The sequence below is a fragment of the Mus pahari genome, chromosome 21 (assembly GCF_900095145.1).
Source record: "Mus pahari chromosome 21, PAHARI_EIJ_v1.1, whole genome shotgun sequence".
Classification (NCBI taxonomy): Eukaryota; Metazoa; Chordata; class Mammalia; order Rodentia; family Muridae; genus Mus; species Mus pahari.
Genome location: NC_034610.1, coordinates 23,502,798 through 23,508,636, shown reverse-complemented (window position 1 = coordinate 23,508,636; position 5,839 = coordinate 23,502,798). Strand labels below are relative to the sequence as shown.

The 5,839-nt window shown below is 50.2% G+C and overlaps 1 protein-coding gene across 1 annotated transcript in view; it reads left to right on the top strand.

The window, feature by feature from the left end:
- Positions 1 to 2,105: 2,105 nt before the first annotated feature.
- Positions 2,106 to 5,839, top strand: part of Fkbp5 (FKBP prolyl isomerase 5) — a 113,328-nt gene continuing 109,594 nt past the window's right edge. The window contains exon 1 of the mRNA XM_029532932.1: positions 2,106 to 2,155. The gene's annotated coding sequence lies outside the window, so the exon portion shown is untranslated. The remainder of the gene's footprint in view (positions 2,156 to 5,839) is intronic.

Sequence of the window (5,839 nt, the reverse complement as noted above, 5' to 3'; positions counted from 1 at the left end):
CATATATAAACATACACTCACAAACACATACACATGCACACTCACATATCACATACACCAAACACACACAGACACATACAGGACACACACACACTCACAAACACACACACGTGCACATTCACACACCATACACACATAGGTCTCACACACACACACTACACACAGGACTCACACACAAGACTCACAAACACACATACACACCCATGCATACACTCATACACATACCCAGCACATACCATATACACAGATCACACACACACATACCACACATACTCATATGCACATACAAATACAGGATACTCACACATGCCACATACACATATACTCACATAATATACACTCATAGACACAGCATACATATATACACTCACACACACTCATGCACACATTCACATACTACACACACCATACACACACAGACCATACACACCACATACACGCATGTACACACTCAAACACATGACACACATTCACACATACCACACATACATACATTCACACACCACACACTCACACGATAAACACAGATACATACACACACACACACACACACACACACACCGTCCACACACACAAATATAGTTCAGACTGAGGAGGTGCTTAGCAAGTTTGTGTGCTTACTCTGAAAGCAAGAGGACCTGAATTCAAATCTCCAGAGCTCAGATCTGTGTAAGCCCAATATCAGAGGTGGATCCCAGGCGATTACTGGCTAACTAGCCTGGCCTGACCCAAGCTCATCGTGTTCAGAGAGAGATCCTGTCTCAACAAAGAAAGTGTAAAATCGACAGACAGACAGACAGACAGACACATCTGATAGATACAATCTGGACACCCACTCGTGTACATAACACATTCACACAAAAAGAGGGCTGAAGGGATGGCTCAGGAGTTCAGAGTCTGTATTCCCTTTCCATAGGACTTGGGTGTGGTTCCCAGTACCACAGGCCTATAAGTCCAGCTCCAGAGAGCACAGGCATTCCTGTCCTTTGTGGGTGCCCACGGACATGACAGACAGATGCCTACAAACACACACATTCAACATGTGTTTGGCTGGGCATGGTGGTACATGCCTTTAATCTTAGCACTCTGGAGTCAGAGGCAGGCGGATTGATCTCTGTGATGTTGAGGCAAGCCCGGTCTACAAACTGAGTCCAGGACAGCCAGTGCTGCTACACAGAGAAATCCTATCTCAAAAAACTAAAAATTGAAAAAGAAAACCCAAAATTATTTCCATTGTTGTTATTGTTATTATTATTATTATTATTATTATTATTATTATTATTATTATTAATTTTTGTTTTTTGAGACAGGGTCTTTCTATGTAACAGCCTTGGCTGTCCTGGAACTAACTTTGTAGACCAGGCTGGCCTCAAACTCAGAAATCCGCCTGCCTCTGCCTCCCAAATGCTGGGATTAAAGGTGTGTGCCACCACTGCCCGGCCAAAATTAACTTTAGAGGCTCGCCTTGAAGATCTTGCTGTCTCCATCCACCCCAGTGCCAGGATTCCAGGCATGCACCCCCATGCCCAGCTTTCAAGGTGCTGGGGATAGAACCCAGATATTCATGCATGCTAGGTAGTTTAGCCCTATCTCCAGCCGTGGACAGGAACAGGCAGAAAGGCCTCCACTCAGGACTTACTTTAACTTGGATACCACAGGAGGCTGGAGTCAGCCTTGAGATTAGACTCAGAGAGACCTTGAGTGAAGGGGGGGGTGAGGAAGAGGGTCAGCGTGACTCTTTTCCTAGCTGTCGGTCCCTAGTGAGACAGCAGCCCCTCCCCCTCCTAGAACCCCTCACCAAGCTTGGGGGGGGCATGGGGGGTGGGGAGTGAGGTTAGGGGGTGGCAAGGCCAAAACTTTGTCATCCAGCCCGGGTCAGGCAGAAGTGGGGGCTTTGTGGTGAGCTGATCTCTTTTCGTCTTCCCTTTCAAGGTCATTAAGATTCTGGGCCTCCTCCATCTTTCTGTCCGCCTGGAGAAGAGAGAACTGAGCTTACTAGAGAGGCGCGAGAGGGTCCAGAGGGGCCCAGCCCTCTCTCTAAAACACCGATCTGAAGCTGTGGCCGCTGGGTGCCCTAACTCCCGCCAGCTGCGGGGGACCAGAGGATGACTGAGGTACATTCTACTGGCTGTGACATCAGAGTTGGCATTCCCAGGTGAGAAGAGGGCTTTATCTCATCTCCGGATGAGGCCCCAGAGAGGCGACTTAGGAAGAAACAGTGAGCTGCGGGCAAAGGGAGGCAGGGGAGGGAGACTCCCTTGAACACTCCAGGCACACCCAGCAGTGTTTCTTCTCTGGGCTTTGTCTCCTGCAAGGCCCTGGCAAGGAAGAGGGAGCATTGACCTGGAGTCGGGAGCCCTCACTTCCGGCTCTAGGGTTCTCACTTCCTCTCTCCGGGGCAGTGGTCTCCAGCGAACAACAAGAAGGAAGCAGTCTTTGAATGTCCTTAAATCTTGTCAGATTTCCTTTTCCCTGCCCCTAGAGTTATGTCTGCCCCCTGGAATAATGGGATGTCACACCTTCCCACCGAGCAGCAGGCAGCCGGGTCTGAGAGTCACCCTGGAGTCCTGGGGCACTTTGGGCAAAGCTGTGTGCTTTGGGAAGGGCCCCAGGAAGAAGACAGTCACAGGCACCCAGGGAGACAATGTCCCTCAACAGACACAGGAGCTGGGTGTGGTGCTACACACCTGTAATTCCAGGCCCTGGGAAGCAGGCTTTCCAGGTCGGCCTTGGCTACCTTGTGAGGTTGAGGCCAGCCTGAGCTACTTGAAACCCTGTCCCTCCCCAGTGCTGGGCAGATGGCTTAGTGAGTAGGATCCCCAGAACCTACTTTAAAAGCCAGGCATGATGGTGCTGTGTGTCTGTAATACCAATACTGGGGAGACAGCAGAGTCAGGGGGACCCTCAAAGGTCATTGCCTGGACAACCTTATCGAGTCAGCTTGCTTCAGGTTTAGTGAGAGACTGTCTCAAAAAATAAAGGTGGGTAACCATTGCCACTTACTGTCCATCTCTGGCACACACACACAAACACACACACACCCCAAAAAAGCATAAACATAACAAAATGCACCGCTTCTAGGTCAGGCCTAGTGGTGTACACTTTTAATCCTCAGGAGACAAGAGGCCCGATATATTTTGAGACTGTCTCAAACAGCAACAGCAACAACAACAACAGCAAAACCAAATATGTCTCCCACAACCTCACCCAAGCCCACACCCACTTGCCTGTCCGACAGCACATCAACCTGTTTACAAAAATCTTTCCCATGTACCAGTTAGAGGGTACCATCCTTATACTCACAGACACACAGACACAAGCGGAGACACCGACATAGTCACATGAGCACGCAGTATCATTCTCACCTGTGCCGGGAAGGGATCTCAGGAACCCACCAGCACAGAGCCCCGCTCGCCCCTGGCTGACTCTGGGTTCATAGCCATCCGGAATCATTTCTTCTGTTCTTCCTCCTCGCACCTGGTATGAAGTAGAGGAAGCATCCAGAGCTGGGGTTCACCTCGGGGCACCCTGCTTGAGTGGCAGGCAGGCAGGGGCTACAGACGGGGAGGGCAGGTGAGAAGCTGGGTAGACTGTCCCTTCAGTACACAGACATCTCTAAGGCACTGTGGTTTACGGGACCAATGTATTGATGCTGATTTCTCGTTGTTTTTTCTTATATTTTCGGTTGTGAGCCATCTCTCCGGCCCTTGTTTTTTCTTATTAGACTTCTGTTTTTGTTATGTTTTGCCCGAGTGTATATATGTGTACCACACGCAGGTCTGGGGCCGAGAAGGTGAGGAGAGGGTGTTTTGACTCCCCTTGAACTTGAGTCGTGAGGTGGTTGTGAACCGCTATGTATGTTCTGGGAACTGAACCTGGATTCTTCTGGAAGAACAGCCGATGCGCTGAACTGCCTGGCCATCTCTCCAGTCCCTTCCAGTCACATTGCTTAACTGTCCTACCCTGCTTTGTGCATATGTGATGGCTTCGTTGTTGTGAAACTGGCTTCATGTAGCTCCGGCCTGGCCGCAAATTAGCTATGTAGCCAGGATGCCCTTGACTTCTGACCCTCTAACCTCTGCCCAGATAAGTGCTGGAATTACAGATCTGTAGCTTCCATGTTGAAAGACAACTTTTCTCTGCTTCAACTGAGGCAGAGGCCTGAGCAGAGACGGGGTTAGCACGTCTTTGCCTGAAGTTATGACCTTCTAAAAAAATTAATTAATTTAGTTTTGTGTGGGTGTGGGCAGGCGGGTACTGAGGTGTGCTTGTGGAGATAAGAGGATTGTGGAACTGGGTGGGGCTGGGGTGTGGCTCGGCAGGGCATCTCTGTACTTCTGCTTCTTTGACTCCCTTACGTTGGAGGGACAACTTGTGTCCGATCTTTGATTCAACAAGCACTTATGCTTGGAGCCATTCTCAGGGACCGTCACCTGCCCTCTCCAACCCTGTGGTTTACCGGTTGTCACAGTTCAGGTGTCGTGGCCTGGCATTCGGATTATGTTCCTAAAACAGATGAAAAACCTTCGTTACACTTATGTGTTTGTGGGTGTGGGTGTGGGTGGGGGGAAGTGCATGTGTGTCACCACACGCTACTGTGTGCAAGTGTAGGTCAAAGGACAACCCGTGGGTGATGGTTCTGTCCTTCCACCTTTGAGGTCTTGGAGACTGAGTTCAGGCCATCATGCTAGCCAGCAACCTTCTTTCCCTGTTGAGCTATCTGCTGGCCCCGAGTCACTGAAACTCCTTATCCTCTACTTCCTGTGTGCTGGGATTACACCGGGCCTTGACTCCTGCTGGAGGGGCCTCTTAGAGAGGACTGGGTTCTGGTTATGAAGCACAGAGCCTCCTGCTTCACACGGGGCAGGCAGATGTTCTCTCTGACTCCTCCAGGCATTGTGGCCTTAACCCGTGGCCACCCAGGGAGAGGGGTCACGTCAGTGACACAAACCTACCAGATCTGAAGAGCCAAACAGGGAGGAAGTTTGGAGTTGATTCAGTCTTGTTCAGCTATGGACACTGTGCCCAGAGCATGTGCCCGGGGCTGGCGGGATGGAGACAGTGGAAGATACAAGACTCTAGTGGAGCCTCAGAGTCACACTCAGTGACAGACATGTTGCCATCCTTCTATAGAACCCCAGTTGAGGCAAGAAAGCTGAGTGTCCCAGGCCAGACTAACCACACAAAGACCCTGCCTTAAAACAAAACAAAACCAGAAAGGAAACAGTAGTGGGTGGTGCTGGGTGTGTTGTTCAGTGGGTAGAGCACTTGCTTCCTAAAAGGTGAGGAAGGTGAGAGTCAATGCCTTGTAAACTCTAGGCCCGTGGGGCCCAGCTGTAATCCTAGACCTGGGGAGTCAGAGGTAGGGATGCCCAGAGGAAACGCTGGCTAAAGCAGCTGCCTGGGCAGCTCTGGGATCTACAGGAGACTTTGCCTCATCACGCAAGGGAAAGAGAGATTGAGGAAGACACAGATCAACCACTTCTGACCCTCTACAGGCATCTGAACACACACATAGGCAGGCACACACATGCACGCAAACACACACATGTATACATACATACATGCACACACATACACATGTGTGCAAACACACACATGTGCACTTACACACATGCACACAAGCATGCAGGCACACACTCAAACACATACACACACACACACACACACACACACATGCACATGCCACATACAAATACACATTAAAAAAAAAAAAAAAGCCAGACAGAGAAAGAGCAGCTGGCCAGCATTTACCAAGCCGCCTGTTCCATCCCTGGTGTCACAAAAGCAGTGACAGCAGCCACAGAGCTCACTCTTGTCCATCGCCCCACCCCCACTG